Source organism: Chiloscyllium punctatum, chromosome 39 (genome assembly GCF_047496795.1).
Source record: "Chiloscyllium punctatum isolate Juve2018m chromosome 39, sChiPun1.3, whole genome shotgun sequence".
NCBI lineage: Eukaryota > Metazoa > Chordata > Chondrichthyes > Orectolobiformes > Hemiscylliidae > Chiloscyllium > Chiloscyllium punctatum.
In genome coordinates, this window is record NC_092777.1 from 47,766,670 (window position 1) to 47,779,815 (window position 13,146).

The following is a 13,146-nucleotide window of genomic DNA, read 5'->3' on the forward strand; positions in this document are numbered from 1 at the left end:
AAAGGTGTAGCTAAGCTCCCAGGATTCACCTTCAGTATGACTCCTGTCACACTTAATTGACCTTTTCTACAATGTATATGAATGGACTTCAAGTTAATCATTAACTGACAGAAAAGGGAAATAGAGATGTAAAATATACAAGAGAAGTATCAAAATCAAAGCAATTTTCTAGAACCTTAAGGCAGATTTGACTTGGTGTTAACAATGAGTCAGAAGATTGTGGTCTTAAACCAAACTCTACTGTTTGTGAGAAGATTTGTAGCTCCGGTGCTCATTAGCTGTCTTCTTGTTTGTCCTATGTAGTGTTTTATGCAGCCCTTGCAAGGGATGAATGCAGATTTCTCCAGCTTCCTAATTTCCCCTCTCTCCCACCTTTTCTCAGTCCCAACCCTCAGACTCAGCACCGCCTTCTTGACCTGCAATCTTCTTCCCGACCTCTCCGCCCCCACCCCCTCTCCAGCCTTTCACCCACACCTTAACCTCCTTCCACCTATCGCATTCCCAACGCCCCTCCCCCAAGTCCCACCTCCCTACCTTTTTATCTTAGCCTGCTTGGTACACCCTCTTCATTCCTGGAGAAGGGCTTATGCCCGAAACGTCAATTCTCCTGCTCCTTTGATGCTGCCTGACCTGCTGCGCTTTTCCAGCAACACATTTTTCAGCTCTGACCTCCAACATCTGCAGTCCTCACATTCTCCATTTTGGATACTATGTTGGTTTTGCTCATGCTGGGTATCGGGACCTTTGTACTGGTGAGTTGTTGTCTTGAGCGTGGCTGTTGGTTTGTGTGCTGTTATGAGTCCTAGTGGTCATAGTAGTCTGGCTGTCAGTTCAGAAATGTCCTTGATGTATGGTAAAGTGGCTAGTCCTTTGGGTTGTGGCATGTCCTCATTCCGTTGTCTTTCCCTTAGGCATCTGTTGATGAAATTGCAGGGATGTCCACACACAGGAAAGCCACACACACAGACCAAGTCCTGAACTACGAAAGCAACCACCCCAACACACACAAAATAAGTTGCATCAAGACACTTCAAAAGGGCCACAACACACTGCAGTACACCAGAACTGCAAAAGAGGAAGAAGAACACCTATACAATGTATTCGCCAAAAATGGATGCCCCCACAATTTGGGTTCATGTCACACTATAGGTGACCCACTGCACTATACACTCTCTCTCTCTACACACACACACACACACACACACACACACACACACACACACTCTTACATACTCATACACACACACATATACCCCCAACACTCACACCCACGCACGCACACTCTCGCAAGCTTATACCCCATCACAGTCATGCACACACTTTACCAAGTGTGCACACATGCAAACACAAATGTGCACACTCACATGCACATGCTCACACTCTCTCTCTCTCTTTCTTGCACACACACATACATATAGGTCAATGGGGTGAATTTGTATTTGCAGATGCATTCTATTTTGCTCAAAAAGTACACAGCAGACAGTCAATCCATGTAATATTTGGTAAATTCCACTTTGGAAATAGAACCAGTCTGACTCAAGATTGGGATACAGACAGGTTACAACCTCACACCTTTAATGCATTGTCTGGGCTGAAATGTCATCTTTGTTTTTATAAAACCATAAGTTATGTTGAGAATGTGACTTAAAAGAAGCTTCTTAAAAGAAAAAATAATCAGTAATAGTATCAAATAGTGTAGAAGTTGGTTGAATGAAACAAAGCTAAATCTTTGGGGAAATTGTTTTTGTGTGTCCTAAATCTTAGTTATAGTTCCTGTCATTACAATGAGGATCTTTAAGCAATTGCAGCTGTAAGTGGTAGGATTTCAGAGAATGTTAAGAATCCATTATTTTAAAAAAGAGAAAATAGAATAGGCTGAGTACATACAAAAGTCATCAAAACCTGGTTGATGGGAAAATTATTGGAAAATGCTTTTGCACTGTGTCTCAATCACCAATTACAGTGAAATGGATTCACCAAGACAGTCAGTATGTAGCTGTTAAGAGTGGGTCACTTTTGACCAAGTTGATTCAATTTTTGGAGAGTCACAAGGAGGGCCAGCATGTGATATGTAATCTACATCGAACTTAGTAAGGTTGTTGATGACATCCCCTGTGGCAGACAATGAAAAGCAAAGGACTTTGATATCCAAGGCTAGATGGCAAATGTGATCCAAAATTGGCTCATCCTTTTTGTGAATCAAGTTGCTTCCATAAACTGCATGTGGCTCAATACTGGGCTCATTGCATTTTCGGATATGTCAGTTACTTGGACTAAAATATGCAAGGATTGGTTGAGCTTTTTGCAGGTCACAGGAAAAGCAGTTGTGGGATTGATGGTGAGAAAGCTGAACACAGCAGGAAGGGATCCGTGAGCTCATCAGGTGGGCAGGAAAGTGGCAAATATAAGACAATTTATAGAAATATGAGGAAGTACATTTGGGGAAATCAAACAAGGCACGGGAATAGACAATAGATGGCAGGATAGTGAGAAAAAGAAGAGCAGAAAGACGTTAAAATCTATGTCCATAGACCACTGAAGGTAACTGGATAGTCACAGAAGCTGATTATGAATGTACATGGTATAATTCCTTTAATAGCTAATGCCGAAAACACACCAGCAATGAAGTTATTGCTGGACCGTATATACCAGTTAGATTGTGTTGTGGAGATGGCTATTATCTGAGACTTTTGGAACTACTGTTGCTTGGTGTTTATCAGCCCAAACCTGACCATTGTTAAGATTTTGCTGCATGTGGGCACAGGCACGCTCAAATATCTGAAGAGTTGTGACTGAGACCTTTTGTGTGAGATATGACTCCAACAAGTGGAGAGTTTCCCACTAATTCCATTGAATGCAATTTTGATGGAGGTTCTAGGTGCTGCGTTCAGTCAACTGCTGCCTTGATGACGAGTCACTCTCCCCTTGTCTCTGGAATTGATCATTTCCATCCATGTTTGGATCAAGGCTTTAATGAGGATTGTAGATGAGTGCCTCTGGTGGAACCCAATTTGAGCAACAATGAGACATTGCAACTTGGTAGCAGGTTCAACAACAATTTTCATGATTTTGTTTTACAAGAATCTTTAAGGGCATCTATAATTATTCTATTGAGCTGTTTTTGGTGCGGATTCATATTGAGTCATATAGTATACAAGGCTCTAAATTCCTTAACAATTCCACCATCGGCACATGTCCAATTAAATGTGGAAAATAGGAGATTTCCCTGTTCCACCAGAAATTTGCTGTAATTGTACCTTCCAACTGAAAATTGAAATATATGGAACATGATGAAGTTGCTTTACACATGCGATATTTATCCAGTCAAATGACAAGAGAAGCTTAGACCTTGTTCATTCCAGTGAAAGCAATTTTTATGGCTGTGAGATCTGCTGCATACTTTCACACTACTGCAGTGGCCCTAAAAGGTACATTTTACAAGTGAGGATTCTCATTCCTGTCAACTTTGAATTATTCTGAAACCAATTTGTTTGCTGTGTGTTTTCTGCCTCATATCCCAGATACCCTGTAGAGGGTGCTCCAGCCTCTGAAGACACAGTACATTCCTGCTTTGAATTCAAAGAAATTCTTTAGCCATTGGTAAAATGTACCAATATTCATTTGGCACTGAATCCAAATGTGGACAATTATTGTCTCCTGTATTTACTAAAACTGAAAACATGCTGAAAACAGTGGCTTAGTGGTTAGCACTGCTGCCTCACAGCACCAGGGCCCCAGGTTCAATTCCAGCCTCAGGTGACTGTGTGGAATTTGTACATTCTCTCTGTGTCTGCGTGGGTTTCCTCCGGGTGCTCCAGTTTCCTCCCACAGTCTAAAGATGTGCAAGTTGGGTAAATTTGCCATGCTAAATTGCCCATAGTGTTAGGTGCATTAGTCAGAGGGGAAATGGGTCTGGGTGGGTTACTCTTTGGAGGGTTGGGCCGAAGGGCCTGTTTCCACACTGTAGGGAATCTAAAAAGAAAAATTGGGCAGCACAGTGGCTAGCACTGCTGCCTCACAGCGCCAGAGACCCGGGTTGAACTCCCACCTCAGGTGACTGTGTGGAGTTTGCACATTCAGCCCGTGACTGCGTGGGTTTCCTCCAGGTGCTCCAGTTTCCTCCCATAGTCCAAAAATGTGCAGGTTAAGTGAATTGGCCATGCTAAATTGCCCCGTAGTGTTGGGTGCATTAGTCAAAGGGAAATGGGTCTGGGTGGGTTGCTCTTTGGAGGGTCGGTGTGGACTTGTTGGGCCGAAGGGCATGTTTCCACACTGTAAGTACATAGAACATTACAGCACAGTACAAGTCCTTTGGCCTTCAATGTTGCATTGCCCTGTCATACTAATCTGAAGCCCATCCCACCTACACTATTCCATGTACGTCTATATGCCTATCCAATGACGACTTAAATGCACTTAAACTTGGCGAATCTACTACCGTTGCAGGCAAAGCATTCCATACCCTTACTACTCTCTGAGTAAAGAAACTTCTTCTGACATCTGTCTTATATTTGTCACCCCTCAATTTAAAGTTGTGTCCCCTCGTGTTTGCCATTCCCATACTTGGAAAAAGGCTCTCCCTGTCCACCCTATCTAACCCTCTGATTATCTTGTATGTCTCTATTAAGTCACCTCTCAAACTTCTTCTCTCTAATGAGAACAGCCTCAAGGCCCTCAGCCTTTCCTCATAAGACATTCCTTCCATACCAGGCAACATCCTAATAAATCTCCTCTGCACCCTTTCCAAAGCTTCCACATCCTTCTTATAAAGCGGTGACCAGAGCTGTACACAATACTCCAAGTGCGGCCGTACCAGAGCTTTGTACAACTGTAGCATAACCTCCTGGTTCCAGAACTCAATCCCTCTACTAATAAAGGCCAAAACACTGTATGCCTTCTAAACAACCCTGTCAACCTGGGTGGCAACTTTCAGGGATCAGTGTACATGGATACTGAGATCTCTCTGCTCATCTGCGCTCCCAAGAATCTTACCATTAGCCCAGTACTTTACATTCCGATTACTTCGTCCAAAGTGTATCATCTCACACTTGTCCACATTAAACTCCATTTGCCACCTCTCGGCCCAGCTCTGCATCCTATCTATGTCTCTCTGCAACCTACTACATCCACCATCACTATCCACAACACCACCGACCTTAGTGTCGTCCGCAAATTTACTAACCCACCCTTCTAAGCTCTCATCCAGGTCATTTATAAAAATGCTGAACAGCAGTGGACCCAACACCGACCCTTGCGGTACGCCGCTAGTAACTGGACACCAAGATGAACATGTTCCATCAACTACAACCCTCTGTTTTCTTTCAGCAAGCCAATTACTGACACAAACTGCTATGTCTCCCACTATCCCATTTCTCTACATTTTGTATAATAGCCTACTCTGGGGAACCTTATCGAGTGCCTTGCTGAAATTAATCCAATCTAATCTAATAATTTACTTATTGGATTGTGCTGTAAAATGTTCAAAAATAACCAAGTTGTTAGTGGAATATTACAAATGCTGAAGAGGTAAAATTTGAATTAGGGGGACATTAAATTGTCTCTCTGAATTCTATTTGGATACTCTTTACACAGGCTCTAAAGTCGCATAAGCAAGAACACAAACTAGCTGTAAATAAGCAAACATTGGCAGTGTTTCTGAGTGAGCCCAAAAATACAGCTTCTATGATGGTAGTGCTCCAAAGCCTGTAAAATTGGTCAAATATTTCCATTGCATTTATTGTGAAATAGAAGTTGATGGGAAGGGTGAGGGAAGTAACAAATTAAAAAACTATACATGAATGCACGAAGCATTAGAAATAAGATGGATGAGCTTGAGGCTCTTTTGGAAATTGGCAGATACGATATTGTGGGGATAACTGAGATGTGGCTTCAAGTGGGAAATGAATATTCAAGGCTACACATGCTATCGCAAGGATAGACTGATGGGCAGAGGGGGTGCAGTGGCCCTGTTGGTAAGGGATGATATTCAGTCCCTTGCGCAGGTTGACCTAGATTCAGGGGATGTAGAGTCAGTATGGATAGAGCTGAGAAATTCTAAGGGTAAAAAGACCCTCTTGGGAGTTGTCTACAGGCCCCCAAACAGTAGTCTGGATGTTGGATGTAAGTTGAATCAGGAGCTGAAATTGGCCTGCCGCAAAGATGTTACTACAGTTGTTTTAGGGGATTTCAACATGCAGGTAGACTGGGAGAATCAGGATGGTATTGGACCTCAAGAAAGAGACTTTGTGGAGTGTCTCCGAGATGGATTCTTAGAACAGCTGGTGCTGGAGCCTACCAGGGAGAAGACAATTCTGGATCTGGTGCTGTGCAATGAACCAGAATTGATCAGGCACCTCGAAGTGAAGGAGCCATTGGGAAGTAGTGACCATAATACAAATAGCTTCAATCTGCAATTTGAGAGGGAGAGGGTGCAATCGGAAGTGACAATATTTCAGTTGAATAAAGGGAAATATAGAGCTATGAGAGACGAACTGGCCAAAGTTCAATGGTGCAATACCTTAGCAGGGATGACAATGGAGGAACAATGGCAGATATTTCTGTGTATAATGCAGAAGATGCAGGATCAGTTCATTCCAAAAAGGAAGAAAGATCCTAGGAGGAGGCATGGGTGGCTGTGGCTGACGAGGGAAGTTAAGAAACATATAAAGTTAAGAGAAAAAGTATAACATACCAAAGATAAGTGAGAAAACGGAGGACTGGGAAGCTTTTAAAGAACAACAGAGGATTACTAAGAAGGAAATATGCAGAGAAAAAATGAGGTACGAAGGTAAATTGGCCAAAAATATAAAGAAGGATTGTAAAAGCATTTTTAGGTATGTGAAAGGCAAAAAAAAATGGTTAAGACTAAAATTGTGTGCAGTTCTGGTCTCCAAATTTGAGGAAAGACATTCTGGTGTTTGAGGGAGTGTGGCGTAGATTCACGAGGTCAATTCCTGGAATGGCGGGACTACCTTATGCTGAAAGACTGGAGTGACTTGGCTTGTATACCCTTGAGTTTAGAAGACTGAGAGGGGATCTGATTGAGACATATAAGATTATTAAAGGATTGGACACTCTGCAGGCAGGAAACATGTTTCCGCTGATAGGTGTGTGCTGAACCAGAGGACACAGCTTAGAAATACGGGGTAGACCATTTAGGACACAGATGAGGAGAAATATCTTCACACAGAGAGTGGTGGCTGTGTGGAATGCTCTGCCCCAGAGGGCAGTGGAGGCCCAGTCTCTGGATTCATTTAAGAAAGAGTTGGCTAGAGCTCTCAAGGATAGTGGAATCAAGAATTATGAAGATAAGGCAGGAACAGGATACTGATTAAGGATGATCAGCCATGATCATATTGAATGGTGGTGCAGGCTCGAAGGGCAGAATGGCCTACTCCTGCACCTATTGTCTATTGTCTATTGTAGTACTTATGAAATCGAGCAGTCATTTTACGAACAGCAAACTGACGTGACCAATTGAAGCACCATTTGAGCAGAAAGAAAATCAACATTCTGAAGGCAGGAGATTGCTTTTATACATTTCGTTGAATCTGACCATTTGTTACAGGGTTAGTTGCTATGAGGCCCGGTGGCTTCTCTTGCTCTCTCTTATTGTTCAGTAACTCTGATATTGACCCATTACCACAAAACATTCCTGGAATGACTCGCCATTCAGCAAGTTGTTAAAACCCGTTGTGTACCCAGACAAGCACTGTCAGTCTAGTTCTGCCTTGCACAGACCCTGACAGGGTTTGTCCTGGACAGGCCCAGACAGCAGGAAATCGATGCTGCGCTCTGCTGGCAGGGATCTGCAGTTACTTTATCAGGGTGATGCAGAGGCCTCCTCAACCAGGTCCAACAGTGGAAACCACAACAGCAGACTGTGCCAGCCTGACCTGGGGTTCCCATGTGTATTGTCGCAGTCTGTGCCATCTGGTGAAAAAGCCCAGAGGTGAAGGAAGAAGGTTAATAACCTTCTCCAGTCTGCCAGGGGAAGGCCCATCGTCTTCTCTCCAAGACTGTACACTCACTCTATCCCTGTTACTGTACCCAACTCCCACCAAGGCTCCTGCTCTATCACTCTCACTATTACCTGCAACATCTTCCTCACTCCCTCTCAGCCAAGCTAACCCCCAACCTCACCAACCTTGCATGCCCTCTGCTCTGCCTATTCATTCTCTCAGGACACCTCACCATCTGCACCAACAGTACCAGCAGTGCCACACAATTTCATGTCCCAGACTACCCCTCCCCCTCTCATTCACTGAGGAAACAGTCCACAATCGGGCAGAAAGAGTCAGGATGGACAATGTCCAGCCAGTCATTTGGCTCCTCCCTTCTTATGAGGACTGGATTCTGAATTTGCCCAATCAGGGCATGGATTGGTATTAGAGGCTGCCCATCACTCTCTGTGGGCTATGGCTCTTGACCTGATTGGCCACCCCTGGATTTGTGATTGTGCTAAATGGCCTGGCAGCAGCAGCATGGCCCTGGTGCCCATTGCTGAGGGGGTAAAGCACCAAAAGACAAGACAATGTAAAGCAGGGATGCTGTGAGTGTAGAGGTAGGATTAGGGTGAGGATGTGGTATGACAGTAACCGAAGAGCCCGGAGTTTGAGCCTGTCCCAGTTTCTGAGCAGGGTCAAGTCCCTGAGCACACAGTGTCCTTGCTGCAGTATTACAATGATAGTCGCTGGTGCAGCCCAAAGTGAAACATTGAAGGACAGAAGGTCCTGTAAGTGGGTCCGTGATGAGCTGTGAGGGTTCATTGAGGGGGTGGGGAGGTGGGGAGCACATGTCGATGCCAATGTCAGTGGAAGTGGGCTATGTGTGGCTGGTGCTTATGTCTCACCCCAAAGACACCAACATCTGCATTCCTTTTTTTTGCACAATTTTTACAAATTGCAGCATTTTGTTTTTGACATCAATGATGAGTTTGTTTGCTCTTTTTGGTTTATAATGATAACCATCTGGTTTATCTGTCCAAGCTCAGCACAGGCTGTTTCCCTCTGATTGGGGTCAGGGTTGATATTGGGACACTCTGAGTTCTGCTAACATTATTGCACCATGAGGCAAGAGAAACCCTCACTCCAGCCGGACAGACCCTCCCTTCAGTACAGTCTGGCATTGAACCCACTCCTCAGTCTCCCTGCACCACCCGGTCGTTTATTACGACCTCACTGAAGGCTCTCATACTAAACTCAAACTGTTTCCTTCACTGTGACATGAATTTGATTATAACAAAATCGGCCGATCGTGTTTCCACATAAATCACCTTTTCACACTCGAGATCAGCCAGTGTCTGTTCTCTCCATTATCTCCAGTGTTTCCCTCGCCATGATCATCTATTCCCTCTCCAAATTCACAGCTGCCATTGTCACTCCATTTCATCGATTTCCACATCATGCAAACATGATATCGACACTGTAGGCCACTCAATCCCTCGATCCTGTACTATATTTCAAAGAGAGTTAGGACCTGTATCTGCCCAGTCACTGAACAATGTGAGCAATGCTGGGAAAGTTGGGAGATTCACATGACATTATCAATTATCAGATTCTAAACATGAAGAGCAGAAAGTCCTATTTTCCAGTAAAAATTGAACAATGAGATTCTCATTCATGAACAGCAAGAGGCCTATATGATTCATTGTTCTGCAGGTTCTTATTCTGCCAATCATTGGATAAAAACCAGGCAGCAGCAATTTCCAACATGAAAGTCAGAGCGGTTACTTTTGAGTGAGACACAGCATTGTTCACACACCAGTCACTTCTGAGCTTGTTTTCAGGAACAATGCATTGATGAAATGGCTGAAGATGGTTGGAGCTTGAGACATTATTCTGGGGAACCCCGCAGTGTAGCCATGGAGCCGAGATGGTTGGACTTCCCCAACTACTACCACCTTCCTTTTTTGTGAGGTGTGACTCACAAGGAGTGGAGAGCTTTCCTCTGATTCCGTTGAATTCAGTTTTGATGGGGGTCCTTGATGCTGCATTCAGTCACCTGCTGCCTTGATGACATGGATAGTCACTCTCCCCTTGCCACTGGAATTGAGCGTCTTCCTCCATCTTTGGACCAAGGCTTTAATGAGGATTGTTGACGAGTGGCTCTGGTGGAACCCAAACTGAGTCATTTTCACATGGTCTCATGGAAAAGACCAATTTTCATGACTTTGTAAAACAAAGGACACTTTTAATTATTCTATTGATGTGTTTTGGTGGAAAATCAAAGTGAAGTTATTGGTGCTAACTATTATTCAAGTGTGTAAATTAGGTAGCACCTTCTAGCATCTGCACAGGCTGAATTAAATGTGGGCATCAGGAGATTGCCCTGTTCCTCCAGAAATTTGCTGTAAAGTTACTTCCCAGTGAGCTGAGCATTGACATATATACCGCACAATAAGGTTACTTTTCTCATGTGATATTGACCTCATCAGATGGCCATAAAAACTGAGATATTGTTTATTCCAGTAATAACAATTTTTATTATTGCGGTGTATTACACATACTACAGTGACACTGAAGGCTATGTTTTATACGTGAGGATTCTCATTCCTTCCAATTTGAATTATTGCGAATAACAGTTTGGTGTGTGCTTTCTGTCTCATGTTCCAGATAGCCGGGTGCTGGGTGCTGCACCCTCTGAATTCACAGCAAATTCTGTGATAAGTTCCAAGAAACGCTTTTGCCACTGGTCAAATATAATGACTCAGCATTGTTCATTTGCCTCTAAATCCAAATTTGGATAATTATTGTCTCCTTGAATTAGAGACACATGAAAACGTGCTGCCCAATGATCACTCATCATTGGATTGACCTGCAAAAGTTTCAAAAATAATAAAGATGTTATTGGAATATTACAAATGATGAAGAGGTAAAGATGGAAGTGTGATACCACAGTTTGAACTTCAGCGATTGGGACTGAGTGGGCTGTTACATCTTCTCTCTCTGAATTGAATTTGGACATTCTTTACCCAGTTGCTCAAGGGGTTGAAGTAAGAAAACAAACAAACAGTAATTTGGCAGAAATGGGCACTGTTTCTGAATGAGCTCATAAATATAGCTTGTGTGATAGTAGTGTTTCAAAATATTGAAATGTGGTTTCCAATATTTTAATTTCAATTGTAACAAGGGAGAGAGTAGGGCCCCATAAAGACCAGCAAGGCCATGTACATGAGGGACGGCTGCAATGGGGGAGATACTAAACGTGATTGTCCATCAGTATTTGCTGGGGAGAAGTAGATGGAAGATAGAAAATGTTGAGAGATCAAGAGCCCCATTTTGAAAAAAATGTCCATATTACAGAGGAGGAGATGCTGGACGTCATAAGACAAATAAAGATGGATAAATCCCCAGGTCCTGATCAGGTGTACCCTAAAAAGCTGTGGGCGGCTATGGAGGTGATTGTTGGACTCCTTGCTGAGATAATTGTATCATTGACAGTCACAGGTGAGGTGCTGGAAGACTGGAGGTTGGCTAACATGGTGCCACTGTTTAAGAAAGGAGATAAGGAAAAGCCATGGAACTATAAACCGGTAAGCCAGACATCGGTGGTGGGAATGTTGTTGAACAGAATCCTGAGGGACAGGTTTTACATGTATTTGGGGAGTCAACGTGGCTTTGCATGTAGGACATCATGTCTCACGAACTTGATTGAGTTTTTTGAAGAAGTAACAAAGAGGATTGATGAAGGCAGAGTGGTGTATGTGATCTAAATGGACTTCAGTAAGGCGTTCAACAAGATTCCTCATGGTAAACTGGTTGACAAGGTTAGATCGTCTGGAATACAGGGAGAACTAACCATTTTGATACAAAACTGGCTCTAAGGTAGAAGACAGAGGGTGGTAGTGGAATGTTGCTTTTCAGACTGGAGGCCTGTGACGATTGGAGTGCTACAAGGAGAGGTGTTTGGGTGCACTGTCTTTTATCATTTATTTGAATGTGAACATAAGAGGTATGGTTAGTAAGTTTGCAGATGACACCAAAATTGGAGGTGTTATGGGCAGCAAAGACATTTACTCAGAGTGTAATGGGATCTTGATCAGATGGGGCAATCGGCCAACAAGTGGCAGAGGGAGTTTAGTTTTGATAAATGTGAGGTGTTGCATTTTGGAAAGACAAACTAGGGCAGGACATATACACTTAACAGTAAGGTCTAGGGCAGTGTTGCTGAACAAAGATCATGGAGTGCAAATTCATTGTTCCTTGAAAGTTGAGTCTCAGTTAGTCAGGATTATGAAGAAGTGGTTTAGTATGCTTACCTTTATTGGACAGCGCATTGAGTACAGGAGTTGGGAGATCATGTTGCCACTGCACAGAACATCAGTTAGGTCACTCCTTGAGTATTATGTACAATTCTGGTCACACTGCTATAGGAAAGATGTTGTGAACATTGAAGGAGTTCAGAAAAAAATTACAAGGATGTTGCCAGGGTTGGAGTGTTTGAGCTATGGGGAGAGGATTAATAGGCTGGGGTTATTTCTCCAGGAGCATTGAAGGCTGAGGGGTGACCTAACCAGGAGTTTGTAAAATCATAAGGGGCATGGATAGGGTGATTAAACAAGGTCTTTCTCCCAGGGTGTCGGTGTCGAACTCCATAGAGCAAAGGTGTAAAATCAGAGGGATAAAATTTCAAAGTGACCTATGGGGCAAATTTGTCATGAAGGGGGTGGTGTGCGGAAGTAATGAGAAAATGTTGGAGGCTGGTACAATTGCAACATTTAAAAGGCATCAGGATTGGTATATGAAGAAGAAGAAGATCCTGACAGGGTTTGTCCCAGATATGGTAGACAGCAGGGAATTGATGCTGTGTGCTGCTGGCAGGGATCTGCAGTTACTGTATTGGGATGATGCAGATGCCTCCTCTCCCAGGATCAACATGGAAACCACAACATTGGGCTGTACCAGCCTGCTCCAGGATTCCCATATGTATTGTAGCCGTTTCTGCCGTTCTGGTGAGAATGCCCAGAGGTGAAGGAAGAAGGTCAATACCTTTGCCAGTCTGCCAGGGTAAGGCCCATTATCTTCTCTTAGATACTATGCACCCACTCTATCCCTGTTACTGTACCCACCTCTCACCAAGGCTCCTGCTCTATCACTCTCACTATCGCCTGCAACATCTTCCTCACTCCCTCTCAGCCAAGCTAAA